This window comes from Quercus suber, unplaced genomic scaffold, assembly GCF_002906115.3.
Source record: "Quercus suber isolate HL8 unplaced genomic scaffold, Cork oak 2.0 scaffold_522, whole genome shotgun sequence".
NCBI classification, from domain to species: domain Eukaryota; kingdom Viridiplantae; phylum Streptophyta; class Magnoliopsida; order Fagales; family Fagaceae; genus Quercus; species Quercus suber.
This window is the reverse complement of record NW_027069971.1, coordinates 13004-32397: the sequence shown is the minus strand read 5'-3', so window position 1 is coordinate 32397 and position 19394 is coordinate 13004. Positions and strand designations below refer to the sequence as shown.

Below are 19394 nucleotides of genomic sequence, written 5' to 3'. Positions count from 1 at the left end.
TTGCTCTTCCGACACACCCATTCCCCCGCCTCATTCTTAATAGCAGCAACTCGGTGTGGACAAATTTAGGAGGCCGGGTAAGTAACTCCAATTTCTTTTCCTCAAGTTTACCGGACTGGTTGTTGTCTAATGCCACTTCTAAGTGCACCTATAACTCGGGTTCCCTGCCTTGGAGTGTAGTTTTTCTGTTTACTATTTGGATGCTTTGGGAGGATAGGAATTTGTGTGTTTTCAATCAAAAACAGCCTTGCCTAAACCTGAACAAATGTATATTGAACCGGGCTTCTGAGTTTTTCTTTTGTGTTTATAATGGTTTGGGCACCAAAATGAGGATCATGAAGAGTATTAGATGGGAGAAGCCAGGGGTGGGTTGGTTCACTCTGAATACTGATGGTTCGGTGGCTAGTAACTCTGGTTCAGCAGGGGGAGGTGGGCTTGTTAGAGATGAAAATGGTTCCTGGGTTACCGGGTTTGCAAGAAAGATTGGGAGTACCTCTTGTTATTTAGCGGAGTTATGGGCGCTTCGTGATGGTTTACAGCTATGTTTACAAATTCAGGCTCATTCGGTGGTGATTGAGTTAGATGCAATAACCATTGTGGAGGCTCTAAACTCTCCAACCTCTCCAAATTCTAGTGGAACACCATTAATGGATGAATGCTGGCATATGGTTACTCGGATCCCTCAGAGGAGAGTTAGACATATTTATAGGGAGGCTAATAGGTGCGCTGACGCATTGGCTAGACTAGGCACTCTTCTTGATAATGATTTCGTTGTATTTAATAGTCCGCCTGTGGACTTAGTTTCCTGCTTGGAGTCAGATGCCGTTGGTAGGGCCGTGAACAGGGTGTGTCCTGTTTCTTTTCTTGCTGCTTAGTGTCTTTATTTTCAAAAAAAAAAAAAAAAAAAAATATTTGGCATAGGATCTTCCACTTGTACCTGTGTATTGGCGTGCCAACCAATAATACCTAGTAGACCGTGAAGTTATTATAATGTATTTTGGTCATGAAGTTATTATAATGTGTAATAGAGAGGCTTGTAGACCGTACAAGTATGCATCCCTTATCACTGGTGAGAATACTTTCAAATCAAGTTAATGAAGGGGCAATTGTTGTGTCAGCAGATAATTAAGTTGGACCGGTGGAGATGGATTCTGAACAGTAATGATAGGCAGAGGATTGGAGTCTCTATGTCGCTAAGAAAGTTGGGTTCCTCTTCTTCTCTTAGGCAATTGAAGTTTTTGTCCCTTACGTTAGTAAGGAGAGTTTGTTTTATGTTTTGTCCTATTTGCTCTTGATTCTTTCTTTGTCTCTTTCTCTTGTGACATCACGGTGTCCCTCGAGCTTGTGGGGTTTTTTTTCATTGGGATCTTGGGAAACAGTTCTCATTTTTCTTTCCTCTCCAAGTGAATTTTCTCTCTTCAATGGAGGATCTAACAGCCACTTGGAACAAGTTCTCTTTGTCAGAAAGAGAGCAGATGGGTTATACCCTTTGCTCTGACCATCATATTGGGGAATACGGGGAATACTTGTTGGCCGCAAAATTTTTAACTCCCTGGTTTTTGATTATGGATGCAGTAGCGAGAACCTTTAAGCAGCTGTGGAGGTCTAAAAATGGTTTCAAGAACAGACGCCTTGGTGACTGCTGATACCGAAAAAACCACCAGTGAGCCACACGATACTCGCATGCTCGAAAAAACACCTGCACAACCAAAAGAAAAGAACCTAACAGAGAGCACCGTTGTGGTGCCGGTCAAATACCCTCCGAAGGTCAAGTTAGAACTTTTCACAACTCTAGAGTGCTAGAGATGGGTCAATTATGCGTACTTTGATCAATGAGGGTATTGGGGCTTTTATAGTAGTAGAAGGTTGACATCTTTTCCTTGGTGTAGAAGTCTTTTCCTTATAGGAATCCTCTTTGAACAATCCCAAACGTGATGGACAAGACATTTCCTCATAGAGAAGATCTTCATTAATACGCGTATCTTTCAGAATCCTCTTTGTGCTAGGATTCCATTTACCTTGGGATTCTATGGTGGCTAAATGTGTGTCGTAAGTATTTCTCATCTAGGGTTTCTGACTGCCACGTGGGTGCTTGATCCATCCCTGTTGCATTCGTTCACACAAGATCCATCCATAACAGACCACGCACTTGTTGGGCCCGTCCTCTATCTGCCCAAGGAGATGGAACCATTAGGCCTATCTCACAGAGATCTGTCAGCCTAAATTTTTACTCTCTTCAGTGACCATAAAGTTTCTTTGTTTTTGACAATCTTCCTGATGTGGACCGAATCATCCTTAACCAACCATGAAGCTTTGATAAACATCTTGTAGTTATTCAGAGGTACGATTCTGATACCCTGGCATGGGACTTACTCTTTAACAAAGCTACGTTTTGGGTGTAGGTCCATGATATACCACTCCGATTCATGATGAAAAAGATGGCTAAATGTTTATGTGAAACAGTTGGGGAGGTGAAAAAATCCACAGGGGCCGTTGATGAGGAGGGTGGTCATTTTATGAGGGTTCGTGTTACTATTGACTTAGGAAGAGTTATTACTCTTGTGGATGGTGGCAAATCTTGGGTTGCCTTCAAATATGAGAGACTACCAAACTTCTGTTACTGGTGTGGATGACTAAACCACGATGACAAAAATTGCAATTTATGGATCCAAAGCAAGGGTACTCTCAAAGTAGAAAATCAACAATTTGGCTCAAGTTTAAGGGCAGCTCCCTATACGTTAGTTGGGAAATATGTTATCTTTGTGCTTGGGTATTATAAAGATTGCTTTACGCGAACCCAACAACCATCAGTGGTACCAGTGGTGAGTTTGATGAAGGAAGCGATGGAGGCAACCTCGATGGTGAAAATCCAATCCGAATAGGAAACCGAAAAATCTGGGGAAGAATTAAATGCTAACTCCTTTTCAAATTCAAATTCACAAAAGGGAAAAGAGAAAATCGCGGGTGAGGTAAATGCATATCCTATTCCTAATATATCCGGGTCAACTGTGTAGATTAACTTGGAATCTCCTAGTTTTTAGGATCATAGTAAAGTCAAGGATTTATTCTCAGCTACTCTTCATGATATTGACAAGGAAATATCAAAGTTTGATTCACCAAAGCACGAGATTGGAGGGAAATTAAACTCTGACGTTACAGAAATTTCATCCACACCAGGCCTCTCAATTCCCATGGATTTTGCTTCTAAGTTGCCCTCAACCCAGTCACGTGACATTACAATTTTCCCCATGCCACCTGTGCTTTCAAGTCCCGCCTTGACAGATGTCCCTATCTTGATTGCTATCGCTGATCCTTCAACTTAAATGAGTACGTGGAAAAGATTAGTCCAGTTTGATCCACGGGTGGAGTCAAACTTGGAGAAGCATACACAATCCAAACGTTCTTTCAGCTCGTTGAACGATCCCAATGAGTTACCTCGCAAATTTCGGTTGGTTTCTCATTCGAATAAGGCACATAGAGATATATTGGCAGTAGTTGCTCAACAACCCTGCCAGAAGCAATAGGTTTCCTAGTTTGGAATTGTCGTGGGTTGGGAACCCACAGACTATTCGGAGCTTGGTGATTTGGTCTAAGCTCAAGATCCTGCAGCTGTGATTATTGCCAAAACATAGCTGGATGAAGTAAGGCTAAATTTCCTTTTAAGAAATTTTGATCTCAAGCAGAAACATGTTGTATCCAAGATCAATCAAGGTGGAGGTCTAGTGCTTTTATGGAAATCAGATTTTGATATCTCTGTTACCTCATCCTCTCTCAATCATATAGATGCAATGATCAATGTAGGTAAGATAAACTCATGTCGCTTCACAGGTTTCTATGGTTGCCCAAATACTAAAAGGCATCATGAATCCTAGAATATGCTAAAAAATCTCAACCTCAGTTCATCGCTGCCTTGGCTATGCGCTGGAAATTTCAACGAGATTGCTAAGTCCCATGAAAAGATGGGTGGTCGGGCAAGGCCAGAAAATCAGATGAAAGAATTCCGAGAAACACTAGATGAGTGTAGTTTCACTGATTTAGGGTATGTGGGTCCGATGTTTACCTCGAACAAGCATCTGACAGGGGGGATAACGGTGTGGGAATGTTTGGACAGGGCTGTTGCTAACCTAGAGTGGCTCTCTCTCTTCCCAGGTTCATCAGTCAGGCACCTAGAATCAGTTTTATCTGACCATAAACCGATTACCATTCACCCTGATGGCATCTAGGTTCGTAATCGGAGACCGTGGAGGTTCGAACAAGTTTGGTTGAAGGATGAGATGTGTCATTCTATAGTGGAATCCACTTGGTCCATATCTATTTTGTCTCCATCTCCAATGACTGTGATAGAAGCAAACTTGAAAAACTGTCAAACCAAATTACGACGGTAGAGTAAGACGTTGTTTGTGAACATCACTCGTGCTCTAGTTGAAAAGAAAAAACAAGTGGTTTAGGCTGAAGAGGAAGTTGTTCGGGGAGGCTGTGCAGACCGGTTGCACTTGCCTAAGGCTGAATTGAGAGACCTTCCCTCTACTGAAGAAAAGCTCTGGTAGCAACGTTCCAAACTACATTGGTTGAAAGAAGGTGACCAAAACACAAGTTACTTCCATGGAAAGACCTCCCAACGGTTTAGGAGAAACACTGTAAAACGTTTAAGGAATTCAAGTGGAGTTTGGTGTGAAGGAGATGAGCAAGTTGCAAACCTTTTCATTCAATATTTCAGGTAGCTTTTTACAATCTCCAACCTGAGCCAAATAGATGTTCTTGGGTCAATCTCACGGGTTGTTACCGAATCAATGAATTCAGAGTTGCTGCGGGCTTTTACTAGACAAGAAGTTGATGTTGCCTTAAAACAAATGACCCGATTGAAGGCTCTGAGTCCGATGGCATGGCCCCTATTTTTTATTAGCACTATTGGAGCTCCATTGGTGATGATGTATCTTGTGTAGTGCTGTCTTGCTTAAATTTAGAATCACAGAGTGCTTTCCAATCAGATAAAGCAATTTCGGATAACATCCTAGTCGCCTTTGAAATCAGGCAAAAAGGGGTACATGGCTATGAAGTTGGATATAAGTAAGGTTTATGATAAAGTGGAGTGGATCTTCCTTGAGAGTTTAATGTTGAAGTTTGGTTTTCATGAAAAATGGGTAGGGATGGTGATGGCTACGGTGAAAATTGTCTCTTATTCCATTTTAGTTAATGGCAAACCACAGGGGTATATTCAACCAACTAGAGGGATTAGGCAGGGAGACCCCTTATCCCCTTATTTGTTTTTGCTTTGCTCCGAAGGTCTAAATGGATTACTCCAAAAATTTGTGGCTGCTGGTGATCTTAGAGGTTTCTCACTATGTAACTATGGCCCATAAATCTCTCATCTTTTTTTCGCTGATGATAGTTTGATCTTCTGTCGAGCAAAAATGGGTGATATGCAAGCTATCCAAACTATTTTATCTATGTATGAAAAGGCTTCAGGCAAAAGGTAAATGGCCAAAAGGCAAACTTATTTTTTGGGAAGTCGGTTTCGGATAACACTAAAAATGCTTCGAAAGATTTGTTAGGTGTCCCGGAAATTAAGGAGTACGAAAAATATTTAGGACTCCCAGTAGTTGTGGGAAGAAATAAAAAGGAAAGCTTAATTTATTTTAAGGAAAGGATTTGGGGTAAACTTCAAGGGTGGAAGGAGAAAATCTTGTCACAAGCAGGGGGAGAAGTTCTTTTGAAAGCAATTGTTCAGGCCATTCCAACCTTTGCGATGAGTTGTTTCAAGTTGCCCATGAGTCTCTGCCATGATATTGAGGTTATGATTAAAAAATTCTTTTGGGGGCAGTGTGGCAAGAGGAGGAAGATCCATTGGAAGAAGTGGGAAACTCTTTGTTTATCTAAGAGTGAAGGTGGGCTAAATTTCAAAGAGTTGTGAAAATTTAATGAAGCCATGTTAGCAAAGCATGTTTGGAGATTGATTCATGATAAGGAGTCCCTCTTTTATCAGGTGTTTAAGGTGAAGTTCTTCCCTTTAGGTGACATTTTTTTAGCTCAGGTCAAGTCGGGTTCCTATGCTTGGTGTAGCATTCTTAGTGCTCGTTTGGTAGTTGCTGCAGGAGCAAGGTGGAGAATTGGTAATGGGCTTACTACCCGTATATACTCTGATTGTTGGCTGCCAGGTGGGGGTTCGGGTAAGATCTCTTCCCCAATCTCGGATATACCAGCAGATGCGGTGGTGGTTGACCTCTTTTGAGGTAAATTTGGGTTGGTGGAATGGGGTATTGATAGATAAATACTTTCTCCCTTTTGAAGCACAAAAAATAAAGTCCATCCCTATATGTATCACCACTCAGGAAGACATTTTAATCTGGCCAAAAACAAGGGATGGGAAATATTTAGTAAAGACAGGCTACCAACTTCTTCGAGAAATGGAAAACAGAGAGCTAGCTTCAGCTTTAGACACTAGGGAAAACAAAAAATTCTGGACTGGTATGTGAAAATTTTACGTGGTCCCTACTTTGGATAATCTAGTAAAGCGAAAGGTTGTCCTATCATCCACCTGTTCCAACTGCAACAAAGAGCCCAAGACCGTGCTTCATGCTTTGTGGAGTTGTGAAAATCTCAGCCTGGTTTGGGGAAAATATTTTGAAGATTTGCGAGCTATGTCACCCCTATTTTTATCTTTTGTTGATCTTTTCTGGTTGGCGTTACAGAACTCACGAGGAGCAGAGTTGTTCATCACGTTGTGTTGGTTTTTATGGACTCGTCGAAACAAAAGCCGAGTTAAGGAGGCAGTGATGCTGCTGGAAAAACTCTCGGACTTAGCTCAACAGTACCTTCAAGAATTTCAGCAGCTTCATGGCAAATCTGCCATCAAGCAACCACCGAAACAAACTATCTGGAAATCGCCTGACTCGAGCACTCTAAAAACTAATTTTGATGATGCTATTTTTGAAGATTTGGACGCAATAGGTATCGGAGTCGTTGTGCAAAATTCCTCTGGTGAAGTTCTAGCAGCATTATCCGAGATCATCCCCTTGCCATCGTCTATTGTTGCTTTGGAAACAATTGCAGCGCAAAGAGCAGTCATCTTTCTTCAAGAGCTCGGCTTGGGTAGTTCTATCTTTGAAGGAGATTCTGAAACTTCGATCCTGGCAATTAAAAGTCAGTGTTTTCACCACTCTTTAGTGGGTCATTTGATTAAAGACATTATGTCTTCAGTTAGTTCTTTAAATTATTTTTCTTTCTCTCACACATGTCGACAAGGCAATGGTTTGGCATATGCTCTAGCCCGGAGAGCGAGATTTTCTTTTCCTATTTTAGTATGGATGGAGTCTGTTCCTTCTAGCATTCATAAGCATTTTATTTCTAATTTCCTAGCAATAAAATAGCCTGGCCAGTTTTTTGGCCTGTTTCTCAAAAAAGAAGAAGAAGTTAATGAACCTAAAAATGCATAAGAGCTTATTGGAACACGCTTAAGTAATATTAAATGGATTGCAAACAATAAATTAAACAAGCTTAGAATTATTCTACATTAACTTTGTTTTTTTTTTTTGATATCTACATTAACTTTGTTTGTAATGAATAAACCCAAAAAAAAAAAAATGACGTTTTTTTGGGTCACTTAACAGCCAGATCAATCATAGAAATGAACAGAATGACCATTTGAGAAAAAAAAAAAAAAAATCAAATTTGGCTAGTCAAAATAGGAAATCTAAAACTTTAGGAACGAAAAAAAAAAATCCTAAAATTTGAAGATAAAAAAAAAAAAAGTGATTGTCTTAACGCTCTCTTATATATGTCTGGTGCCAATTAATTTATTTTCTATCACATACATAAAAAATTTAAAATATGCTTTTTATATATTATTAAAGTTGCAATCTTATAAAATTCAATAAGAGTAATTAATGACAGTCTCACATTTCTTATTATACGCTTATTGTAGGCACACTGCTACATAACTGAAATTGTGTTTTTAAAGCAAGATTTCACAATTTTAACTGAAATTGTTAATTGCGATTTCACAATTTTAATTAAAAGCGCAATTTCAAAAGAGTGTGTGTATAGAGTATGAAATAGGAAGATTGTTATAAGAATTTCTAATCCAATAATAATAAGAGAGGTCACTTATTTAATTCCTAACCGTTGGAACAAATAAATTCTAATATAAAAATTTATCGTTTACTTTAGGTTAGCTTTTTTTTTTTGAGGGAATTTAGGTTAGCTTGTTGGTTGTATTACTGTGCTAGATATAAGTAGTCCACGTCAAAGGGCCAAGCGCATTTTAGTTATATAATTATGAGCTCTGTATGTATGAGTCTTTGGGACTAAGGATTGTCAGGCTTCTTTAGTTTGTTTGGTATTTTATTTTCTTCATTAGGTGAGGAAGAGTAAACAAAATACTATCACACTTTGTTAGAAAAGAAAAATGTTTATTTTTTTTTTAATTTTATTTTTTTTGCCAGTGTTTGTATTTACTTTTTATTGTGCAATGATTTTGTCATTTTAGTTGACTAAACACCATTCACCGCATTAATCTTGAAAAGGTAGCCACCAAGGACGGAGCTAGGATTTCGAGTGAGAGGGGGCGAGATATTCTCAAACCCAAAAGCTTAAAAAATTTGTTATAACCTAAACCTTTGTATTGTAGCTCTAGATTAACCAAATGACAACCATTTTTTTTTAATCCAAGCTACTTATAAAAGAATATATGTGTGTGTGTGTTTATCCCAAACTTTTTTAGGGAACTTCATTGAAAATTTAAGCTGCAATTATCCTATGCTAATGCTTTAAGATAAATTTCATAAATCATTTAAACTGCAGACAGAAACTCAAAAAAAGAATCAAAATTTAATGAAAATTTGAATAAAAAAAGTGTATTTTTTGTAAAAACATGGAAGTATTGAACAAAAATGAAGCATGAAAATTCAAAACTAAGCTTCATATATTTTATAGTTTGCTTTTTCTCATTGGGCCAGGGGGGACCATTGCCCCCTCCCCCCCGGTCCAAGCATAGCTACGTCCCTGGTAGCCACTAGACGTATCAAATTTAGCAGGCCATGTGACTGCACTTGTCATATGTAACATCATTACTGAATCTTTTTCTTGGTGTAAGAGCATTTCAACGACTTAGGCTCATGGTAGGCCTTTCATCTTTGTCTTATTTCACACATTGTAGAGCTACCCAAACCAGAGTTTTCATCTTGCAGCTGCTTTCTTCATTTTTCCCTCACCCACATAACCAACCTTTGTACTCTGCCTCCCCTCCATCATCTACAGCATGGACACTCCTTGATGGACCCTTTCCGGTCACCATTTCCAGCACAATAATTTCATAGCTATAAACATCAACTTTCGGGTTCTTCTTATCTTTGAGAAGCTTGAATTTTTACGAATACTTCTGTTTTGTAGCTTTGATAGGCCAAAATTTGTCACCTTTGGTTGATAATTCGTGTCTAAAATATGTTATGAGGCTTTACATAGCAATGTGAAATCTAGTCCAAGCAATCCTTGTGTAGATAAATAAGGCCTTTCGCAGTAAATTATATTTGAGAATTACAAAACAACATTTTACAAAAAAATAGCCACTTAAAAAAATAATATTTTTGAGAATTACTCATCAAGTTGATGAGTAATGTTATTTTTATTTACTAGGGATGGCAATGGGGCAACTATGGGGCGAGTTTCTCGTTTTTCCTGTTTCCCACCCTCACTCCACTCTTGTTTCGAGACATGTTTTTTTCCTTACCTCGTTCTAAAGGATACACGCGGATATCTGCGGGTACCCATCCCGCCACACTCTTAAATACATTAAATTAAAACTCATAAAGCATTAAAGAAAAAAGTTCAAACATTACAAAACATTCTTAAAGCATAACAATACAACAATTCAAGTATTAAGAAACACAAAAAAAAAATACAATAATTAAAAAATATAAACAATTTAAATTTTAAAACATAAAATATAAATTCAATAATACAACATCAAAAAAATTTTAAATTTAATGTTTGAAGGCTAAAAACACACACACACACATATATATCTTTAAAAAAAACCTATTAAAATATATATTTTTAATTGTTTTAATATAAATGAGGTGCATTCTCCAAAATATATATATATATATATATCTATATATATATATATATATATATATATAAACGAGGTGACTTCGAGGTGGGTGTGGGGAAATTGTTGACCCCTTCCTTATCCCATTTGCTATGCTGGTAAAACCCTTCCATTAAGAGTGGGTGAGGTGGGTTTAAATTTCCATCCCTATTATTTTCATCTACAATATAGAATATTTAATATAACTTTTATAATAAAGGTTAATGATCGGATCAGGTACGGGTTATTCTACTCAGTTGAGTCAAGTCAAAATCGATACAGGTAAAAAATTATCAGACTAAGACGAGTTATTATTCCTATTACCCATACCCTAATTTTTTGTCTTAGTTCAAGTTTGGGGAGCTAATAGCTTTGAGTCCAATTTTATTTGGTCTAATGATTTGATTATCAAATGACATTTGTACCGTCTTTTGTTTTAATTAGTGTATAATTATTAAAATTTTCCTTAAAAGAAAAAAAGGTATAACCATTAAGGGTTATTTTTGTGAAAATACAAATGATGACATTAAATTTAGCCGCACTCTTTATAGTAGTAGGCAGTAGCAAGTACAATAATTATTATTATTTTTTTTTTTGAGAAAGACAAGTACAATAATTCTAACAAAAATTTTAAGACCACAAACTCAATTAATAATATCTCTGATAGTTGTATGAGAGCACTCTAAAAAAAAAATCGATCACAATTTGCCAAATATAATTTTTAATGAAAGTTTCTTTCTTCCAAGAAAATAACTAATAATTCTGTTAACTTTTTGTCTCATGCAATATGCTATTTAAAAGAAGGGTTCGGTCAATGTGTGCCCTAAGGGCATACATTAACCATTCATTTTAGAAAAGTTTTTATGGGGAATTGAAAAAACTGTCAAAACAGTTAATGACTTTTTTTTTTTTCCATAAAAAGTTTTCTAAAATGGTTTACTAATAGGATAAAGTTTAGCTACAAAATTGGTTGTAGTCTTAGGCTATAAACTCACTCAATAAAATAAATATTACTGCATATTTTGAAAATCTAACTGTTGAATTACATGTTCTTTACGCTCTTAATGCACATGTCAATTTTTGTGTCAATCAGATATCATTTACTATATAATCTATAATCTTATATTTTATGCATAATTTTAAATTACAAAAACTTACAATTTAAAAATTTATTGATGACATAGCTATTGATCTTTAATTTTCTTGAAATTTTGCAAACATGAAGAATATAAGAAGAAGATACATTCTAATGATGAATTTGTCAAAATTTACTTTCAATAAAAAGATATTGAGCGAGTTTGTAGCCTAAGACTACAATCGATTTTGTAGCTAAATTTTGTCCTTACTAATATATGCCTTAAGGGCACACATTAGTAAATCCCTTAAAAGAAAACAATTTCGAATAGTGAAATTGAGTGGGGAAACGGTTCCTTCTTAAAAAAAAAAAAAAAAAAAAAAAAAAAAAGAAGTGGGGTAATGGTTGTGTTGGCATGCTGAAGAAGATGACAAAGAAAAATTATCACATATATACTTAAAAAAAAAAAAAAAGTCTACACTTGAGTTGATTTCTTCAAATCGAAATAATCCCTAGGAAGCACGGGTGCGTTTTGAGACTCGGGTGCGGGTGCGGGTACGGGTGCGAGACTCGGCAATTTTTAAAAAAGGTGGGTGCGGGTACGGCGGGACTCGGCGATTAAAAAATTATTAAAATTATTTTTATTTATATTTTTAATATATTACTAAGTATATTTTTTCACATTATATATACATATACTAAATTTAAGAACAATAATAAATAATAACTCAAATTTAATATTCATAAATTAAATAAAACCCACAAAATTAATATTTTTATTTTTATTCTCTCCATTCACCTGCCACCCAATGCCAACAAGTCAACAACACATTAAGTTTTGTCTCCTCAGTATATCAATTTTACCTTTTTTTTATTTTTATTTTATTTCCCAGGCTTCCATTTTTCAAAGCCTAATCTACACCACACGTCCACAACTTTTAAAAAACATCTCTGTCTTCTTCGTTCTTCTCCTCAGCTGCGTTTCTTCCTTTCTACATTTTTTTTCTTCTCCTCAGCTTCGTTTCTTCCGTCACTCCCCTTCCCAGTTCATACCTTTTTTTCTTTCTTTTTGTTCTTGCTGGGCTCGCGAAAAAAAGAGAGGAAGAAGACGATCCGATTCGGCGCGAATCGGTCCGGTTCGGCGCGAATCGGCGCTCGTCGAAGCCGAGTCGACGTGAGTCCGGCGCTCCACGTGGCAGGACGCGGCCCGACGCGGCACGGACGCGCGGTCTGCGGCGTCCCTCCCGCGTCGCCGCGTCCCGCCGAGTCCGACGCGGGTGCGGCTCCTCCGGAGCCGCGTCGGTGCTTTCTAGAATAATCCTTGACAATTAACAGTGATTTGGCTACAGAAAAGCCATATTATTTGGGGACAATCACCTTAGTTACTCTTTTCACGAAGACACCATCCATGCTTTGTCAAAGCAGGTAAAAAGAAGATTACGCTTCCACTCTCTCTATTTCTTTTTGGGTTTTGCGTTTCCTTCCATTGGCTCTTTGATTATACTATAATAATATGATTGCTGTTGGAAGCGAGGAAATTTTTATTTTATTTTATTTTAGGTTTGAGTAGTTAATTTTCTTTCTTGATAGTATCATAGAGTTAAGGTTTTTTTATTTTATTTTATTTTTATTTTTATTTATTTATTTTTTTTATCACAATTAGAATTAGGGAAATTTAGGTTAATATTTGTTTGTATTTATCTTTAGAAATCAATTGTAGTTTTCTTGTATTTATTTTAGGTCTTAGTTGTTATTTAGGTTATTAGCATTTTCATTTAAGAGTAAAACTTAGTTGCAGTACATCCTTTGACCAATAAAACACAAAGGGTGTTATCCAAAGGCAATTAAATTCAAGCCTTTTGCTCTTTGGGTCTCACTCACTGCAGACGTAGTGTGTACCACTTGCAGTGGTTGCACTTGACAAGAACATAATTAAGGACCCAGTAGACCCAGAAGGGTTGGAAGTCTTAGAGTGGGTACAGAAATGAGTAAAAAATGGTTCAGTAAGCTCATAGGCATGCCAATTGATGGCTTTGAGGAGGAAATTTAGAAAATGGAGGAGAGTTGGAGTGGAGGGTCAAAGAGGTGACAAACGAGGAAGTCTACTTAAAGCTATTGGGCACCCTCTTTTTCATAAATGGGGATGAGAATCATTTCTTGGAATGTAAGAGGGTTTAATGCTAGATAGTGGAGGTATCAAGAGGGGACAAGTTCCATTTAGATTTGAGAATATGTGGCTCAAGTAGGGATTCAAGGAGAGACTGAAGGAAATGGTAGGAAGGGTACACATTTGAAGGAATGCCTAGCTTTGTCATTGCAAGTAAGTTGAAATCGCTTGAAGAGAATTTGTAGGAGTGGAACAAAGTTGAATTTGGCGATGAGGGGAAACGCAAAAAGAATCTCTTGGCTGACATTATGAGGTTTGATAGAAAGGATGGAGTGAATGGAATCGCAGGCAAAGAGAGTTTACAACTAGAAGAGTTAAAAGCAAAGTTAGGTAGAGTTGCACAATTGGAGGAGGTCTCTTCGCGACAGAAGCTCCAGGTATTATGGTTGTAGGAAGGGGATAATAACACTCGATTCTTCCATAGGATGCCAATCTCTCAAAGGAGAAAAAATTTCATTGGTGAATTAGAGGTGGATGGGAGGTAACAGAAGAGGAGGATATTAGTGGTGCTATTGTAGCATTTTATGAATTGCTGTATAAAGAAGATGCTGAGTGGAGGCTATGAGTGGATGGGTTGCATTTCCCCTCTATCGATGGTGCTAATAGGGGCTGGTTGGAGAGTGGGTTTGAAAGAGAGGAGATTTTGGAGGTAGTGGCGGCTCTAGGATTTTTTTTCTAGGGAGGTCAATAGTGGTATAGTGGTGGAGCTAGAAATTTATCATGGGGGCAAATAAAAAAATTAAATTTTTTTTACATGTGCAACTTCCATATTATATACATTATACAATAATCAAAAATAGTATTCTAAATATAATTTAGTATAAATATCGGTTAGAAAACAACCATTGAATGCATAAACAAATATAATTATATAACTAATGTGGTGGGCCTTTTTGTGATGTTAGGCTGGGCTGCCTCTTGTTGTACTGAGCCTAAGTGTTTCGGATGAGGGAGTTAGGACCGGTCCAATTGTAACCCAACTTGGTTCGGCTTGTGCACAAACTACGCCTCGTTTGCCAAAACTTTGGTCATGTGCCCATGATAGGCGGAGTTGCTATGGGAGAGTTATGACAAGCAGATGTAATAAGAATAACAAAAGAAATACGCTCGCTACTTAGATAGAATAAATAAAGGGCAACGACAAGAAGCACCTTGTACATGAAATGACGGAAATAAGTGGGGAAGAAATAGTAATGAGTTGTTGAATTAAAAAGGGAAATGTCAGTCTGCAATGCCAAGTCATGTTATAGGACCGAAACCAAGAAGGGAACCATTTCCTCAATGTGAATAATCTCCCCAGAAAAGAAATTAATCGCTTTGAGGGAATAGGCCTAAATGGCTTGGGCCCAAAAGAATCATTTGCCTTTGACAAAGAGCAGGGCTTTAGAGGGAGAGAGGGGATTAACCTATTGGTGCATGCCTGCCATTCTATGCTCTTTGTTTTTTGGTTATTTCTAATTCTTCTTTTCTTTTTCTCTCTTCTTTTCTCAGTGCTTGCTTATATGTTGTGATTCTCTCCTAGAGGTTACTATTACTGTGATCATGATGCCCATTTACTGTGCACGGCAAGGGTCCTTTATATACTACTTGCCGTGACTGGCTTTTACCATTTTAGCCTTTAACTACCTTTGTCTGGTCTGGGTGTCCTTACCGACCACCACTAGTTTGTTAGTTGTCCAGCCACCATTACTTACCTGTGCTGGCAGTGCCACTCCTACCACCAAGGAAAGAAGACTATTTTGTTTGTTTGTTTATCGTGGCACTCTTACCTGCTACGGCATGGGTGCTCTCTCTCTCCCTATCCCCCTGGCATGTACCTAGTGGTTCTAACTCATCTTTGCTTCTTTTGGGCGATATGTCATCCTAGCAGGACATTTCCCCCAAAAGAGGCTGAGTAAGAACCCTAGAATAGGTTTTCCCCCCTCCCCACCGCTAGACTATGCCTTCTCTTACCTTTGACCCATGACCTACCACTTCTTGTATTGGCTGGGTACAGGCTAGTGATGTCTGGACCTTGCGTATGCTCCACTTCTATGTATGTCCAAAACCTGTCTGCTGCTCATGCATTTGCCGTGGTCCGGAGGCTCATCTGCATATTCTGCCGCCCCTCTTTGACTTCTTATAATGTCAGCTATTTTCTGATTTTTCATTCTTTATTGTGAAAGTAGCATTAAAATGATCATATTTAAACTCATATCAATTGGGTTTAAACAAAATTTAAAGTCAGAGGGTTCAAAATTTTATTTTAAGGGCTAAAAAAATTTATTAAAAATTATATATATATATATATATAAATTATGGCCAGGTTAGGGGGTTCATAACCCCTTGGCCTTAAGGTAAAGCTGCCCTTGTTTGGAGGTAATCAAAGGCATGAAAGGAGCTAAGGCACTTGGTATCGATGGGTTTACAATGGCATTTTTTTTTTCATTAGTGCTGGGACATTGTCGAGGGAGATGTTCTGGCATTTTTCCATGAGGTATTTTCTTATTATAGTTTTAAGAAGGCTCTAAATGCTACTTTTTTTCCTGTCTTTCAACACTCTAAAACACTAAGGTCGAGTTTTCTCGTACTAGAGGAGAATTAGATAGTATAAGGAAATATTTATTTTAATATAGTTTATTTCTGCAGTCAATTGTATTTTATATTAGGTCTTAGTAGTTAACTAGGTTATTAGTGTTTTTATTTAATGTCCTAGAGTCAAGGTTATTTTTTGTAATTCAATAATTGAGATTTTCCATGTCAATTTGAATAAGGGTTTTCCTGTATAAGTTTTATATATTAAAAAAAAAGGGTGTAGAAGTCCATATTCACATAATATTGTACTCCTATGGAGACGGATTATTTTGATGATGAATACAATTTCTCTTCAAATTCTCCCAATGGTCTAGTGCTAGCTCTAGTAGGTGTCGACTCCTAAAGGTTCTTTCTTGTTTGGTGTTGAGTCCTAGTAGGCCTAGGTACTGACTCTGAGGGTCTCTATCTTTATTTTTCTTGTTCTTGAATCTTTAAAAACTCTTGAACTATGTGAAATATGTTTCGGGTTTCTGGAAGAGGCCTCCTCTGCTCTTTGTTTGATTAGAAGTTGCCCTAACTTGCAGAAACTTAAATTCAAGGTTGGTAATGTTAGAGATATATTAGATATATTAGCCCAATGTAATAGGCTCAAGCCCAGTCCTACTTGTACTAGTAGTCTAGGGTTTAGTCGCCTATATATACTCATGTTAGGATTCATTGTAACACAGGTTATTGTACTACACTTTACATAATAAAGATGTAGCCCTTAAGGGATTCCTCCATGGATGTAGGCCGACAAGGCTGAACCATGTAACCCTCGTATTCTTGATGTTCCTATTCTATGCTTCCCCTTCCACATCCACTTTAGCATATACAACATGGTATAACTCATCACGTTGCTAATAATATATATTTAACATGGTATCAGAGCCAAACTTCGTTCTTGGCATCAAACAAACATCTCTAGCATGCAAAAGAAGATTCTCACGTGCACATCACCATCAGAAGTCACACATGTTTGTTTGCTGGATCTAGACTCCACGGCATCTCATAGCCACCTGTGTCAAAATCCAACAACCAAGTAAGTCGTGATTTAACTTATCAGATTTGCACAAATCCAAGCTTTTCCTGATGAAACCAACATCACATACGTGCTCCACGACCTCCTATGATCAAAACCCAGAAATCCGGTCACCCGAAGCCCTGCCACGCGCCGCAGTTGTCTTCGAAAATTCTCCCATGCGCCGCCTCAGATTCCTGGCTTCCAGATTGTCTTCTTAGCAAACATGCCTCCCAGACGGCCTTATCGTTCACCAATCTACAAAACCTGAGATTTCGGCCATAATTTGACCTTACACGCGCCCTCACGTGCCTCTAGGATTTCTGGCATCTCTTGCATGTGCCGATGGCAATCTCACACGCCTCCTAGATACTCGCCATCGGCCCCACGTGCCATCCAGGTGCCAAAAACCCCTTGCTGATATCATCTGATGATGTCATCATTCCACGTCAGTAGCCACGCAAGCACGTCCACGTCCACGTCCACGTCAGCCATAACCACATCAGCACCACGTCATATGATGACATTAGCTTCTCTGCAACTCGATCCGTGGACCGACTCAAAAACCCAGAACCGACCGGGACTATGAGCTGTTGACTTTCGCTAACGGTTGACTTTGACCTTTTGGGTTTGACTTTTGTGTTGACCTTTGACCAAAAGTCAAAATTTCTGAAAGGCCTATCTTGCCTAGTTTTTCACGTAGATTCCAATTTTGAACTCCATTTCTTCATTTGAAGCTCCAAAGTTGGTCAATTGAAACATTCTTCATTGTGGTTTCTTCAAAGGCATTATTCAAGGCATCTCCAAGTTATCTTCTCATGCTTATCCAACTTCAAGCCTTCATCAAGTTTCCACCTTGAGTTTAAGGGAGGATGTTAAAGATATATTAGACATATTAGCCCAATGTAATAGGCCTAAGCTCAGTCCTACTTGTACTAGTAGTCTAGAATTTAGTCGCCTATATATACTCATTTTAGGTTTTATTGTAATACAGGTTATTGTACTACACTCTTACATAATAAAGATGTAACCCTTAAGGGATTCCTCCGTGGATGTAGGTCGATAAGGCTGAACCACGTAACCCTCGTGTTCTTGATGTTCCTATTCTATGCTTCCCTTTCCACATCCACTTTAGCATATACAACATGGTATAAAACATCGCGTTGCTAATAATATATTTAACAAGTAAGAAGAATAGCATCATCATGTATTCTTGCAATATACATTTTAAGAGGTTTAGATTTGATCTGGAATTTTCGTTGTCTTTTTTTTTAGCTACATGACGGTGGTGCTAGTGCTGAAGATGTAAAAACTGTTGTTGAATTTGTAGAAGCCCAGGACTTCTCAGATATCTCTTTAAAGAAACTTCGAGAAGTAGATATGAAAATTTTTGGAGACTTTGCGCCTGAAATGGAGTTTGTCAAACTCTTGTTAGTCAAATCACCCTTGCTTGAGGTTGCATATTTGGCTTAAGAGAGGGGACTCCACCACAAAATTTAGGATTTGAAAGAGTTGACACGATTTCGACATGCATCATCAACTGTAGAAATCATATACTTAAGTCCAGATGAAGGTGGTGTTTAGCTTGCTACTATATATGTATTTAAGGGAGTCATGCGAGAAGGCGAATATGAGGTGGTGGCTTTCACAAAGTTCAAAACTCCTTAAAATGATAACAACTCTCAAAAGAGATTTTAAACTTGTGCATGACATTTAATGATGGTGTTTTGGTATGCTTAAGGATTTGATTGATGTTGTTGACACTTGATAGCACTTCTTTTAGTCCAACAATGCTGAGGTTTGGCCACAAGGAGTTATTGAGTGGAGAATTCCTGGTGCTATGCATGGTATTCCATTTGTTGGTTGAGTACATGTGTGTTGTCCTACTAGTTGGTTGATGATAAGGGAGAAAATAGTGCTTACTTGTATTAGGGCACAAGCTGACAGTATAGGTAAAACCGACCGGTATAAGCTGACGATTATAGTTACAGCTGTTGGCTTCCATTAGTGAATTGGCGAATAGAGATTTGATTACTGTGCAGAAGGGAGTCTGCAAAACACACCTGAAGGCTGACACCACCAGTAAGCTGACGACGATAAGGCTGAAAGGAGTAGGATAAAGCTGACGAGCCTAAAGCTGACGGCTCTAATGTAAACTTGACTTGGCCTCCACGCCTGAGTATATAAGGAAATGTCTTGCATCCCACGCTTGGTGTTAGTCTCCTACAAGGAAAGGATTTCGCAATATACGCTCACAAGGATTCCTATAAGGAAAGGACTTCTAGCCCAAGGAAGAAAGGCCAATCCTTTACTACTATAAAAGTCCCAATACCTTCACAAACCAAGGTACGCATAATCAACCCTTTTCTAGCACTCTAGAGTTGTGAGAAATTCTAACTTGACCTTCGGAGGGTATTTGGCCGGCACCACACTGGTGCTCTTTGTTAGGTCTTCTTCTTTTTGTTGTGCAGGCGTTATTTCGAGTGTGCGAGTA

At 38.1% G+C, this 19394-nt stretch overlaps 1 pseudogene; it reads left to right on the top strand.

Annotated features, from left to right (window-relative positions):
- LOC111985632 (F-box/FBD/LRR-repeat protein At1g13570-like) overlaps window positions 1-18484 on the top strand; it is a 26686-nt pseudogene extending 8202 nt beyond the window's left edge.
- The last annotated feature ends 910 nt before the right edge of the window (window positions 18485-19394 follow it).